The sequence below is a fragment of the Vipera ursinii genome, assembly GCF_947247035.1.
Source record: "Vipera ursinii genome assembly, chromosome: W".
NCBI classification, from domain to species: Eukaryota; Metazoa; Chordata; class Lepidosauria; order Squamata; family Viperidae; genus Vipera; species Vipera ursinii.
Genome location: NC_139522.1, coordinates 19219570 through 19234645, shown reverse-complemented (window position 1 = coordinate 19234645; position 15076 = coordinate 19219570). Strand labels below are relative to the sequence as shown.

General features: G+C 51.0%; 1 protein-coding gene across 3 annotated transcripts in view; it reads left to right on the top strand.

Annotated features, from left to right (window-relative positions):
* The first annotated feature begins 8260 nt into the window (after positions 1–8260).
* The window catches only part of LOC310648238 (dnaJ homolog subfamily B member 6-like), a 218535-nt gene continuing 211719 nt past the window's right edge, over positions 8261–15076 (top strand). For all 3 annotated transcript variants that reach the window (XM_083375988.1, XM_083375986.1, XM_083375987.1), the window contains exon 1: positions 8261–8396. The gene's annotated coding sequence lies outside the window, so the exon portion shown is untranslated. The remainder of the gene's footprint in view (positions 8397–15076) is intronic.

The window sequence follows — 15076 nt, the reverse complement described above, 5'->3', positions numbered from 1 at the left end:
TTCTTTGATATTCACCATGCAAATGAACCACGGTCCATCCTCCTCTGGTCGGGATGTTAATTTTTCTGCAACATTTGGTATCGAGGATGGTTTGTTTTTCTTTTCAAGATTTATTGATAGGCAATTAGCCAGGCAGTTAGTCCGGCACTGAGGAGGCTGTGATTAATTGCTGCAAAAATGCCAAGGAAAAGGAGAAAGAAGAAGGCCGGTTATCAGTCAGCTGAGGAGGAGGCAGCCGTTTCACAGAGATATCTCCCTTCAAGTTTACAGACTCCGTTGGCATCGGCTACACATCTTGGAGAAGCAGCCTCTGAGCCAAGGTCAGTTTCACTGTTTTCTGTTTTTGCAGACTCTCAAGCTGATGCCCCAGTAGTAACCTATGCTCATGAGGATCAGGCTGATTATGAGAGATTTGGTGCTAGACCTAAGGCTTCACTAGGGAAGGAAGTGATGTATTATCCTCCAAGCCCTGAGCAAACTGTGCAGGAGAAGGCTTTGCAAAGTTATTATGAACAAATTGAAGTTTTTGAGGGAGAGCTGCAAAACGCAAAGTTGTGTGCAACATGGTATAAAAAGCATGGGAGAGCCTCTGCTGGCATTCAGTTTTCAGAATCAGCCATTTTGCCTCCCTCTTCACAAGCAAAGCCACACCCACGAGGGGTCGCCATTTTGCCTTCTTCCTCAACGACAGAGGCACACCCACAGTGGAATCTTGTGTCAGACGAATGGGAGCCTGACTGCCTGCTGTGTCAAATGACACGCGAGGATACAATGGTGCCTGAATCTAATGTTATAGCACCATCTGCTGGCGAATCTGTTTTACCAGATGCATTTCAAAGAATGCAGAATGCATTTTCACAGATGTCCCTTCATCAGGCATCGCTCCAAGCTGCCACACCTCCTCATTCATTGGGAGCTTCAGCTAGAATGCCTATTAATACTGCTACTATTCAGGTTCCTGTCTCAGATGGAGCACAGCAGCCTTCAGCCCACATGCAGCCTCCACTGGTTCCTCAAATTCCTTCCGCGGGAGACCACCATTGTCCAGATAGGCGGGAGTGAGTCCCTTCTCATGAGATGTGGCCCTCGGGCTCAGTTGGGCCTGTTGCTTACATACCTGGCGCCCAGCTGTGTGGCAACGGCCCTGCCTGAGCTGCTCGACACCCTCTCAGGGTTGGCAGTGGAGTTTCCCAGATTTATAGTTCTGGGTGACTTCAACCTGCCTTCCCTGGGAGGGTCGTCAGAGTTAGCTCGGGAGTTCATGGCTTCCATGACGGCCATGGACATGACCCAAGTAATTCAGGGCCCGACTCATGGGGCGGGTCACACCCTTGACCTGATCTTTCTATCTGGACAATGGTTGGATGATTTGGGAGGGGGCTCGCCAACTGCTGTCCCCCTGTCATGGTCCGATCATTATCTCCTGCGGTTGGTCTTCCATTGTGCCACCCCCCGCTGCTGGGCTGTGGAACCGACCAGGTGGTTCCGTCCCAGGCGCCTAATGGACCCAGAACGGTTCCAGATGGCGCTTGGGTCCTTACCTGTCTCCCTCACTCACAGCCCGGTCGATGCCTTGGTGGATGCCTGGGAAAGGGCGGCCACTGAGGCACTCGACCGTGTTGTACCCTTGCGACTCCAGACTCAGCACAGATCCCGTTGGGCCCCATGGTTTTCTGTGGAGCTCTGGGAGATGAAGTGTCGGAGACGGGGTCTAGAGAGCGGTTGGAGGTCCACCCGGTCTGAATCTGACCGATTGCGACTAAGAGCCTTTACAAGGTCTTACCTTGCTGCGATGAGGATGGCGAAGTCTAATTACTTCGCTGCCCTCATCGCGTCCGCAGATAATTGCCCAGCCGCCCTGTTTAGGGTGACTCGCTCTCTCCTTAATCGGGAGACGAGGGAGGAACCCTTACAGGGACGGGCTGAGGAGTTTAGTCATCATCTGGTGGATAAAATCGCTCAGATCCGGACCGGTTTGGACTCTGACTGGGCAGAGTCTGGAATAGAGGAATCAAGCGGTCTTGAGCATGTTACCTGGACTGAGTTTGACCCTGTTTCCCCCGATGATGTGGACAGGATCACCTGTTTACTGGACCCGTGCCCCTCCTGGCTGGTCTATGCGGCTCGGGAGGAGACACGAGGCTGGTTCCAAGCAGTAATATCTGCTTCCTTGAAGGAGGGTACCTTTCCCACTGCTTTGAAGGAAGCGGTGGTGAGGCCCCTCCTCAAGAAGCCTGCCTTGGATCCGGCTGTTTTAAATAACTATCGTCCGGTCTCCAACCTTTGCTTTTTGGCGAAGGTTGTTGAGAGTGTGGTGGCGCATCAGTTCCCTCTGTTTCTGGAGGAAACGGATTATCTTGACCCGTACCAATCGGGTTTCAGGCCCGGGTACAGCACGGAGACGGCATTGGTCGCACTGGTGAATGATCTCTGGTGGGCTCGGGACAGGGGATGTTCCTCTGTCCTAGTCCTTTTAGATCTCTCAGCGGCTTTCGATACCATCGACCATGGTATCCTACTGCGGTGTCTCAGGGGGCTAGGAGTGGGAGGCACTGTTCTACAGTGGTTCTCCTCCTACCTCCTGGGCTGCTCGCAGTCGGTGTTGACGGGAGGGCAGAGGTCTGCCCCGAGGTCTCTCGTTTGTGGAGTCCCTCAGGGGTCGGTTCTCTCTCCCCTCCTGTTCAACATCTACATGAAACCGCTGGGCAAGCTCATTCGTGGTTTCGGGGTGGGGTATCATCAGTACGCTGATGATACCCAACTTTTTCTCTCCACCCTGAACCAACCCAGTGATGCACTCGACGTGATGTCCCGTTGCCTGGAAGCGGTCCGGGTTTGGATGGGGAGAAACAAGCTTCGTCTCAATCCTGCCAAGACTGAGTGGCTGTACATACCGGCATCTCGGATAAACCAGGTTGTTCCACCACTAATGATGGGGGGTGAGGTGTTACCCCCCGTCGATAGGGCTCGCAACTTGGGCGTCCTCTTGGATTCACGGCTCAATTTTGAAGACCATATAGGAGCCGTGACCAGGGGGGCTTTTGCCCAGCTTCATCTGGTGTGCCAATTGCGGCCCTATCTGGACCGAGATGCCCTACGCACAGTCACCCATGCGCTCGTGACCTCCCGGCTAGACTACTGCAACGCTCTCTACATGGGGCTGCCCTTGAGGACCACTCGGCGGCTTCAACTGGTGCAGAATGCAGCTGTGCGAGTTGTTATGGGAGTTTCCCGATACTCCCGTGTAACACCTCTTCTCCGTGAGCTGCATTGGCTTCCGGTTGCCCTCCGGGTGAAATTCAAGGTGCTGGTAATGACCTATAAAGCTCTCAATGGCTTGGGTCCGGATTATCTAAGGGAACACCTGCTGCCGGCATCAACTTCCCATCGTCCCGTGCGCTCCCACAGGGAGGGCCTTCTTAGGGTACCGCGGGTCAAGGAATGCCGGCGGGTTATCCCCAGGGGAAGGGCGTTCTCTGTGGGTGCGCCGGCCCTTTGGAACCATCTTCCCACGGAGCTTAGGACTGCCCCCGACCTTCGCTCATTTCGCAGGGATTTGAAAACTTGGCTTTTTGAGCTGTCTGGCCCAGACTGAGAGGTTTTAATTATTTATTAATGGGGTTTTAGTTTAAATTCAGGGACTTAATTTAATTTTAGTTTTAATCGATTTTAACTTTGTATGTATGTATTTTTAATTTTTCCCTGTAAACTGCCCTGAGTCCTACGGGAATAGGTCGGTATACAAGTTTAAATAATAAATAAATAAATAAATAAATAAATAAATAAATAAATAAATACAAAGGCCAGTGCTAACTGCAGGTCTTCTTAATGTAGCAGCTCAAGCGCCAGCACCTTCTGCTGGCCAGGGTGGTATTGCAGCTCAGGTACAGCCACCCACAGCACCAGTACCTGTAGCAGCTTCAATGCAACTGCTGCAAGCCCTGGCACAGGCGCCACTGGTGCCCCCTGCTGGTTATGTCCGGATGGCACAGCCTGCACAACCAGTGCCTCCTGCAGGTCAAGTCCCATTTGCACAACCTGCACAGCCAGTACCCTAATTGCATGTTCCTCAACAGGCACCCTCTATTGTACCACTGGCTGGTGATTCAAAATTGAAGCGGTCAGGACAGAATTACAGGGCATGGGTCAGTGAAGTTGAACTTCTGCTTCATAGAGAAGGTACCCATGTGATGGTGTTTAATCCTCCTGCCCAGCCATGGCCTCCTGACATAAGAGACTTGAATAATAGAGCATGCACAACGTTATTGATGTCCATGGACACTGAATTGCAGCTCACATTTTCACAAGATGCAACTGCCCAACAGATTTGGACTCAATTAGAAGCATGTTACCGGCCTACGTCCATTGAGTCTACATGTTTGCTTTTGTCCGAGTTCCATGGTTCTAGATTAAAACCTAGTGAACATATTGGAGAACACTTAACTAAAATGAAAGGAATAAGAAAAGAACTGGGTGAAAAAGGCTATCCTATTGATGACTTTCAAATGATCAGCATTATCATTAACTCATTGAATTATGAATGGAAAGATGCTATTTCTAAGATTAATCAAGTGCCTATTGCTCAATGCACAGTGGATCATGTATGCAGAATTTTAACCGAAGAAGAGGCGCTTATGCAAGCCGTGCCACACTTAAGGGAACCACCTGCATCAAAAGCTTCAGCGAGGTGTTCCTTCCGTGGAAGGGCCTACGTTCCAAGGATGCCAAGATGCTACATCTGCAATCGTGTGGGACATGCCACCCGGGATTGTCCCCAACAATTTCCAGCGCCCGTCACGTACCAGCCCAGAGGAACGGATTCCAGAGGAGACAGAGGTAGAGGCGGACGACAAGGTCGTGGTCGTGGTCCCAGGCATGATCCGCAAGCTCCACTTGCCACATTGGTTGTAACCACAGCCTCAACCAGAGTACGACAGATGCCTACTTTGGACTTTGGACAGTGGAGCAGCATTACATGTTACCTACAGAAAAGAGCTGTACACAGAGATGCACAAGCCTGAACTTGAACTTCGTGAACTGTATTCTTTTTCAAATCATCCTGTTCAGGTCATGGGAAAAGGAACTGTTTATATTGAAGAGCTCGGTGCATCCATTCCTGATGTTTACTATGTACCATCAGCTAATAGTAGTTTGCTTAGTCAGAGTCACTTGTCTAGGGTATCAAAATTCCAGGTTCATCATCTCGAAAAAGCAAGTTATGTAGTTAAAGATGGAGATATTGTTGCTGAAACAATGTTGATTGGTGGTGTTTATTACATAAAGCCAAAGTCTAAGCCACAAGAGCAGGCAAGTATACAAGCTCCAAAAAGGGAGAGCACAGGCCCAGTGAGAGATGTCCCAGTGAGAGATCCTGTTGCTACCCCAAAGGCTCCTAAAGCCAACAAAAAGACAAATAAGACACAGGTTGCTCACGGCAAGCCTATGGTTCCTAATAAACATGCTAATGTTGAGAATTCACTAACAGGTAAACCTTTGCATTCCAGGTGTATCCATAAGTGGCACAGAAGATTGGGTCATGCCAGTTTCTGTGTTCTGAAGAAGATGCCAGAGTTCGCTAGAGGTTTGGATCTAAAGGGGTGTAAGGTGTTCTTGGACTGTGCTGTCTGCAAGAAAGCCAAATCCAAAGCAGCAGCAATTCCAAAACGCGCTACACACCTGTCAACACACATTTTTGATTTGGTACACACTGACGTAGTCGGTCCTTTTGCACCAACACTTGGTGGTAAAAGGTATTTCTTGACAGTTGTTGATAATTATTCTAGATATGGATATGTATTTCCTATGAGAGAAAAATCTGAGACCTTTCAGATCTTTAAAGACTTTGCCAATCTTGTCTATACCCAATTCGAAGTCAGCATCGCCAGAATTCAGAATGATCGTGTTGCTGAATTTATGTCTCAGCGTTTCCAGGACTGGATGTGTAAGAATGGGATACTACACCAGACCTCAGCTCCTTACACTCCGGCTCAAAACGGAGTGGCAGAATGCAGAAATGGGGTTCTGCAAACCATGATGCATTGCCTTCTTGAAGATGCTAACCTCAGTCTCCCATACTGGGGTGAAGCTATCAAATATGCTAATCATATCATCAACCGCACTTGGAGTAGTGTGATAAATCAGACCCCTTATTTCATGTTATATGGACACAAGCCTGACCTCTCACATCTCCATATTTTTGGTTCCTACGCTATGGTCAATATTGTTACACTTCCTCCTGAGACGTTCACACAAATCAAACATCTTCCTGAATCAGAGCAAGATAAATGGTTTGAGGCAATGCAGGCTGAAATGGGTATTGTAAAGAAACTTCAGGTGTTTACGCCTGCAAGCCCTCCAGTAAACAAGAAAGTTATTGGCACTCAGTGGGTCTACAGAATTAAAAAGAAGCCAAATGGTGAGTTGTTGTACAAGGCCAGACTTGTAGCCCAGGATTTCGCTCAACATTATCCTGAGGACTACACAAATACTTATTCACCCACAGTGCGGACTGAGAGTGTGAAAATCGCCTTAGCCACTGCAACTATCCTTGGTTTAGAAGTTTTCCAGTTCGACGTTGAAACGGCTTATCTACATGCTGATCTAGATGAAGAAATTTATGTGAAAGGTCCTCCAGGTTTCCGACAGCAAGAAGGGGATATTTGGTTTCTACACAAAAGTCTTTATGGTCTGAAACAGTCTGGTTTAATGTGGTACTTATGTCTTTCTGACAAACTAAATTCAATGGGCTTTATTAAGTTTCTGATGCATGTAATTCTCTAACGTGGTTTGATGCCTTAGTCACAGATATCTGGACACCTCTGATTCGACCAATCACTGTGATGGAGGACAACGAATCTGTGGTTTACATATCTGAGAATCGCTTTACAGGTTCCAGGTCTAGACACATTGACATCTGTTACCAAAACATGAGACAAGCAGTTAAACAAGGTTTTGTCAAATTGCAGTATGTGCCTACACATGACCAAATTGCTGATATGCTGAACAAACCACTTCCTACAGCTCAACACGCATATCTGCGCAAGATGTGCCTTATCTGATTTTCTGCTTCGCTGACAAAAGGGGATGTCACTGCGTGTTTTTTAGTTTTGCCAGCTTCACTCATTTCTATCTGTACATTTTCCCCTGCTCTCTGCACCTGTGTTACTATCTTATCATGTAACCATAGTGACTCTCATATGTCCAGCTATGTTATGGTTTCAGACTGTTTTGTGCGCATGCCTAGAAAAAGTTTCTCACAGTTACTTCTTTACTTTTCTCTTCTGCCTGATGAGAGAATGTTGTCAGTTTAGGTCTTTCGTTTTCTCTATTAAAGGTTTTACAACAGAACATGCCTTGGATTTCTTTTCTTTGATATTCACCATGCAAATGGACCACGGTCCATCCTCCTCTGGTCGGGATGTTAATTGTTCCGCAACAGTTTAAGTATCTAAATAATAAGCAACCAGCAAATCCTTACCCTATAACGTTATAACCCTGTAACATTTCCCTCCCAAGAGGAGGCAGGGCGGAACAAAACAGTCGGACGATTTATTTTAGAACCTTCCGGAATGTTTCGGCTGTGACCAACTGCTTCCTTCGGGAGGTACCTCCCTCCCTTCCTCCCCTCTCCCGGAAATGTCACATAGAGCTGCTTAATGTAGAGTGACTCGTACCACGATTTCAAAGCGAATTTCCGGACCCAAAGAGACTCGTTTTTCATCTTTCCTTTGTTGCTGTTTTTCCCCAGCTCCCTCGAGGAGGAAGCGAGAGTCGCTCTTCCAAGGCCAGGAAGAAATCCCAGGATTCCTTACAGGTTTGACCGGGGTATCGCCGCTAAGCGGTAGAGGTCTTATCTCGGGCCTTTTGTGCGCCTCAGCCCTTCTTTTCGGTGGCGCGTGGAATCCTAGGGGCAGAGGAACTTTCAAGTATCCCCGTATCCCTCATCTCCCCGGCTCGAAGGAGGCCTGTCTCAGTTGACCAGCAACGTGTGCCGTCCGGAGTGCTGCTCGCCGCTCAGCCAGGGCACACTTTGAGGTTGAGAAAGGCGCGTCAGTCCCGGAACGGCTGCCTCGGGAGCTCTCTTTACCTGAGATAGAGACCCTTGGGTTTCGCCGGAAAGGGGTTTGAAAGGCTTGTCCCTCAAGTCCACAGCTATATATCTCTCTTGATTTTTTTTTCTCGCTCTATAGACACAGGGCAAAAAGGAAAGTGCTTCTTCCGCTCCCTGCGCCTGATGCACTTCCTGTTTGCGGCTCTGCTTAGAAGCTGTATAACTTGTGCTTCCAAACCAGGAAGGGGAGCAGGTCCCGAGAGGAGACAGGGTTGCTGCGGTCGCTGTTCGGGAACGGAAAAGGAGGAGCAAGCGGGTGAAGTCCGAGACGGTGGGAGCTGCTCGGGTGAGAAAAGCAGTTATGGGTCGCCGCCAATTTAGTGCGCGAGGAGAGCGGGCGGCGGCACTGGGAAATTCGGGTCTCGCGCTCCCCTCCCCACCCGGGCCCGTTTTTGTGGGTTGTACTCTCCTGATTGGCCAAAAGGCGCCGGGGAGGGGAGGGATGGTGGTCAATTCGGGGACGATGTCCCACCCAGTCCCCCGCTGGCGTTGGTGGAGAAGCGTGGAGAGGTGTTTGCATTCTTTCCCCTGATGCTGCCGTTGCTCCAGGTCCTTTTCTCCCCGTTCTCTCTCTCTCTCCCCTTGTCCGTGGGGTTGCCTCTTAGCGCCTAACCTTGGGCAGAAACGGGGACACCTTAGAAGCACTGTAGAGGCCTGCCTGCAGGTGGAACAGACCCCCTAGAGCAGGGCTTTTCAACCTTTTCATAGATTGTACTACTTTTAGGATATGGCAACCAGGTATCAAAAACTTGTTGACCAAAAAAAAGGAAAAAAAAGTGATAAAGTACAGGCAGTCTTCGACTTACAACAGTTTGCTTAGTGACTGTTTGAAGTTACAACGGCATTGGAAAAAGTGACTTATGACCATTTTTCACACTTATAACTGTTGCAGCATCCCCAGGGTCATGTGATTTACATTCAGATGCTTGGCAACTGATTTATACTTATGACAGTCATGTGATCACCTTTAGCAACTTTTTGACAAGTGAAGTCAATGGCCTTGGGGGTGCAGGCGGGTCTGTGGGGGGATCCATGGGTCTCTGGTGGAGGGGGGTGGGACTGGGGTAGGCGCCAGGGCATGGTCCACTGGAGGAGCTTCGCCATCCCTCTTGGGCCACACGGGGGACTCCCGGACAGTCGTGTGGGCTGCCTGGACTCCTGGGCAGCGGAGGGCAACCACCCAGCCTGGCCCTCGAGCTCCCAGAGCACCAGGAGCCTGCAGCCGAACCCACTTCCCTGTGGGTGCGCCTGGCTGTGCTTATCTCCTCATCAAGACTACTTCTGCTGATGTGCCCACTCTCCTTGGACAGGCTGCTCATGGTGGGTGTAGGAGGGCAAAGTGCGTGGATCAGAGGGAGGCCCGGCTTTGTAATCAAAGCATCCTTAGCAATAGGATGGGAGACCATCAGGATAGGCCAGAAGGAGGGGGCAAAGGGATGGTGAAAGGGCAGCAGGGCTGCTGGTGGCCAAGTGCTAAGGCAGGACTTCCCCCAGACCCGCCCTCCCTCTCATTCCAATCTTCCTTCTTCTTCCCTCCCTCCCTTTTTCCCTGCCTCCCTGCTTCTCATTCCGATCTTCCTTCCTTCCTCCTTCCTTCCTTCCTTCCTTCCTTCCTTCCTTCCTTCCTTCCGTCTCATTGTCCCATCCCTCCCTCCCATTGTCCCATCCTTCCTTCTTTCCCTCTCATTCTCCCCTCCCTCCCTCCCCTCCCTCCCTTTCACATTCCCATCTCCCTCCTTCCTTCCTCCGTGCCCAGGAAGGGACAAGGGGAGGGGGAGAGGCTGCCAGCGCGGCTGGTGGCTGTGGCTTGAAAGGCCACTGTAAATTCCTGGACAAGAGCCGCACAGCCTTAAGAGCAGAGTGGCAGGAAGATATTTGTGATGAGAGAGGGAGAAAAACAGGCAAGAAACGCAGCGGGGGAGTGGTCACCCTCGCGAGGAATGAAGAAAGGCACCATCTCCTGAAGGAGACCAGCAAATGGCCCTCGCCTACTTCACACACCCGGCTCTGGTGTAGGGGATGCCGCGAGTGGCATGAGTGTCCATGTTACCTGCACTATGCCGCCTGCAGGACAAAACAGTCACCTGCAGCTCCTGAGGACACACTCACGGCAAGTCGTGCGCTGCACCGCTTTGGCTCGTTCTCTCCTCCACTACACTTGGCTAGGCTGGGCATGGCCATGTACCAGGTGCCAGTGTGCCACCGGTTGAAAAGTCCTGCCCTAAAGCAGTGTTTTTTCAACCTTGGCACCTTTAAGATGGGTAGACTTCAACTCCTAGAATTCCCCAGTCAGCATGTGCTAGCTGGGAAATTCTGGGATTAAAGTTCACCCATTTTAAAGGTGCCAAGGTTGAAAAACACTGACCTGGAGGATTGGGATCATTGGCAAATGATGGCCACAAAAAATAATTAAAATAAATGCCAGTATAACAACCTATGGTGAGTTAATTGGAAATGATTTATATAATTGGTTACTAATAAATTGTGAAGTGTTTGCTAGCTGGGGAATTCTGGAAGTTGAAGTTGATATAAGATGCCATGGTTGGAAAATACTGCTCTAGTGCCTCACGAAGGTCTATAAGTGACTGGATCCAACAAGGTCTCTCTCAAGGGAAAAAATGTTGTGGATACAGATAAACAAAATAATATACAGTATTCATGCTTAGGGTAAGGGATCTTAGGGATCCAAACCCCTCAATTGTGGAGAAAAGCTAATATTGCTTTGCTTCCAAAAGAAGGACAAGATGATACACTGATGAAAATTTATAGACTAATTTCTTTATTAAAAACTATAACATTTTTATGGCAATATTGGGGGAAAGTTTGAAGAAGATCCTGCAGAATTTTGTATGTGAAAACCAAGTTGGCTTTTTACCGAAAAGACAATTGAGAGAGAAGGTTAGAAGGGGCTTGAATGTAACTGCATATTTGCAATACCATAAGACCTGGGCAGCCTTAATAATTTTAGATGCTGAAAAAGCCTTTGACAATTTAAATTGGGTCTTTTTGTTTAGACTCTTGTAGAAAATGGACTTTGGACAGCAATTTAGATCAACCGATACACCCAAAATTGCTACAAGTGAAAGAAGATACTGTAATAAAGCAACTTCTACGGCTATCCAACTCAGAAAGTCACTTAATTTTTTCATCTGATCATGCCCAAGATGGCGGACGTGCTCGGCTAAGCTCCGTGCAGAGCTCCGGCAATGTGGCGACCCTTGGGAGCCTCACAGGAATATTCTCTCTGTGAAGGACTTGGGATGGGGGACGAGGACGAGGTGAGCTTCTGTGGTTGTGGGCAACGCCCGTATTGTTATCTTTTGGCCCCGCGAGCCCTGGACTCTCCGAGGTCTCCGAGGTTTTCCATCTGAGCCCGGAAGAGTTTTTGGAGGCCCTAGAGGACGCGGAGGAGCTGAGCAGTGCCCCGTGCTGCGCGACCAGCTGTTTGTCGGACCGCGGGGGCTCGGCGGACTCGGCAAACTCTAACGGAGGCTGCTGGAGTGCCTGGAAGACCTAGATACATTCTGCGGAGCTCTGCTCTACGCGGCGCCGACCAGCTGCTCTACGCGGCGCCGACCAGCTGACCGTTTGTGCCGGGGGAGTTTTGAGAGCCTGATTAACAACTCGTTGGAGCCGGGCGGAGGATCTCGGAGGCCTGCGTTCCGCCGACCAGCTGACTGTCGGCCCCTGATGGAGTCTGCGGAGCCTGGTGGCGTTCCCGGAGCCTGCGGAGCCCGGGACAACTTTCTAGAGCTTGGCGGTGTTCCGGAGCGCCTTTCAGCTGCTTGGGGGAGCCGTGTGTTGACTGATTAACTATGAATCGCGGCTTGGAGCAGCGTTGGCGTGGAAGTGTTGAAGTGGTGGAGATGTCGCCTGGTTGGTGTCTGAGATGGCTGGCGGCGAAGGGAGTTGGAGTACCGCGGCCTCTCTGGTATGGTGACCTGGCCTGGTGGGGGAATGCGGATGCTGATGCCTCGGACGTTAATGAGGCACAATTTAACCTCTGCGCTGCCAGAAACTGACTAGACCATGTTTTGTGGTTCTGTTGAACTACCATGGTCTCGGTTTCCCTTCCTGGCTGACTATCATCTGGTCCTTCTACAACATGAAATTGAACTATGTAACCGGAGCTCTCCTACCATTCTGTGACTCTACAGGCTTATCAGCCCTGATGTATTTCGCTGACTCTTTTGCTCTAATTCCCTCCTCTCTCCTCCCCTCCCCTATGATTTTGGGAGGCCCGGGTTACAACCACTGTGGGAGAGTGGTTGAGACTGTACATCTGCTACCTCCTAGAGGTGAGAGCTCTAGGCGGTATTGCTTTTCCTGGTTGTATGCACCAGGCTGCTCCCCGGTTCTGACCGTCGTGAGAGGGCGGGTTTCGATCTGTCCCAGGGTTTCCCAGCTCTAGTGGCAGTGGAGCTGGGCTGGCACTCTGGACATTCTCCTTTTTATTTATTTTGAGATCCTCCTGTTTCGATCTGGGTCCGCCTTGTTGTCTTTTTGCCGGACTTGTTTAACAACCACCATGCGTCTGACTTATCCGAGCACGGTTTTGTTCGCCCTCAGGGCCCCCCCCCCATCCTGGGACCGACCCGCCTTACTCTTTACACCTCCTCTTGATGAAGGGCCCGATTGCCGGGACCCTGAGAGATGGTTGGGCAGGGGCAGGGGCAGGGGCCTCCAGTATAAATTTAATAAGAGGCCCCTGATTACCTTTTTAGCTAATTTTTTGTAGGGTTGGGGGGGAGGGTTGTGGTTGGTTGGAAATGGGGGGTAATCCACCAATCGCTGGTCAGGCCAGGCCTGGGACAGATCGCGGGGGGGAGGAGCTGGAGTCTGCTGCCTCCGGAGCTCGGGAGCGGGCCGTGGGACTTCCTATTCCCACGACATTAGGGAATGGCAGCAGGTGTAGAAACAGAGGGCCGTATCGATGTCCGGGAGGGCATCCCCGCTATTTACAAGCGATGAAGCGCTCCGACACTCTGTCTTCACCCCAAGGCTCCGGGAGCGAGGATGTGCAGCCACCTGGGCTCCGGCTAGTGTACCTGAACGCCAGGTCCGTCGTTAATAAGGCTCCTCTCGTCCGGGATCTGGTCGAGGGTGAGCATGCGGACCTGGCCTGCATCACGGAGACCTGGTTGGGCCCAGAGGGTGGTATCCCCCTGGTTGATCTTTGCCCACCAGGCTTCCGGGTGCTACACCGGCCTAGGACTCAGGGTAGGGGTGGGGGAGTGGCTGTGGTTATGAGGGAGACCTTATGAGCCTTGGTGGCGCAGTGGGCTAATGCCTCCTTAAGTAACACCAGCTGCCTGCAATTAGTGCAGGTTCACATCCCACCAGGCTCAAGGTTGACTCAGCCTTCCATCCTTCCGAGGTAGGTAAAATGAGGACCCAGATTGTTGGGGGCAATAAGCTGACTTTGTAATAATGCTGCTTGGGGGGGGCCCAAAAGCCCTAATAAGCAGGCATATACATAGAATGAAGGCTATTGCTAAGCACATTGGTTTGTGCTTTAATTGTAAGCCGCCCTGAGTCTTCGGAGAAGGGCGGGATATAAATGGGATTAAAATAAAATAAATAAATAAATGTCCGCAGGAGGCCACCGTTCTTCAGATAGTTGGGTGTGAATCTCTCTTACTGAGGTGTGGTCCTAGGGCGCAGTTGGGCCTGCTGCTGGTGTACCTTTCGCCTAGTTGCGCAGCAGCAGCCCTGCCTGAGCTTCTCGATATCCTCTCGGGGCTGGTGATTGAGTTCCCCAAACTTATGGTTTTGGGTGACTTCAATCTACCATCCCTGGGAGGAGTATCTGAGTTAGCTCGGGGGTTCATAGCTTCCATGACGGCCATGGACCTGACGCAAGTAATTCATGGACTGACTCATGTGGGAGGTCACACCCTGGATTTGGTTTTCCTATCTAGACGGTGGTTAGATGATCTTGGTGGGGGCTCTCCAATTGTTATGCCCCTGTCATGGACCGATCATCATCTCCTGCGGCTGGTCTTCCGTTTTGCCACTCCCCACCATGGGGGTGCTGAGCCAACTAGATGGTTCCGCCCCAGACGCTTAATGGACCCTGAGAGGTTCCAGGCAGCACTGGGGTCCCCACCTGCCTCCTCTGCTCACAGCTCGGCAGATGCCTTAGTGGAAGCCTGGGAAAGGACGGCCACGGAGGCAGTTGACCGAGTTGTACCCTTGCGGCCCCTGACCCGGCGCAGATCCCAGTGGGCTCCATGGTTTTCCGCGGAGCTCCGGGAGATGAAGCGTCGGAGACGGGGCCTAGAGAGCGGTTGGAGGTCCAGCCGATCTGAATCCGACCGATTGCGACTAAGAACCCATATTAGGTCTTATCTCGCAGCGATGAGGGTGGCGAGGTCTAACTACTTCGCTGCCCTCATCGCGTCCGCAGATAATCGCCCGGCCGCCCTGTTTAGGGTGACCCGCTCCCTCCTTAATCAGGAGGTGAGTGAGGAACCCTTGCAGGGGCGTGCCGAGGAGTTTAGTCAACATATGTCGGACAAAATCGCTCAGATTCGGACCGGTCTGGACTCCGACTGGGCAGAGTCGGACGATCAGGACACGGGTGGTCTTGTCAATGTTACCTGGGAGGAGTTCGATCCTGTAACTCCGGAGGAAGTAGACAGGATTATGGGGAGGCTGAGCTCCACCACATGTTTATTGGACCCGTGCCCTTCCTGGCTGGTTTATGCAGCTCGGGAGGGGACACGAGGCTGGTTCCAGGCGGTTATATCTGCCTCTTTGAGTGAGGGTAGTTTCCCCGCCGCCTTGAAAGAGGCGGTGGTGAGACCTCTCCTCAAGAAGCCTGCCTTGGACCCGGCTGTGTTAAATAACTTTCGTCCGGTCTCCAACCTTCGCTTTCTTGCGAAGGTTGTTGAGAGTGTGGTGGCGCATCAGCTCCCTCTGGTCCTGGATGAAGTGGATTATCTAGACCCGTACCAATTGGGC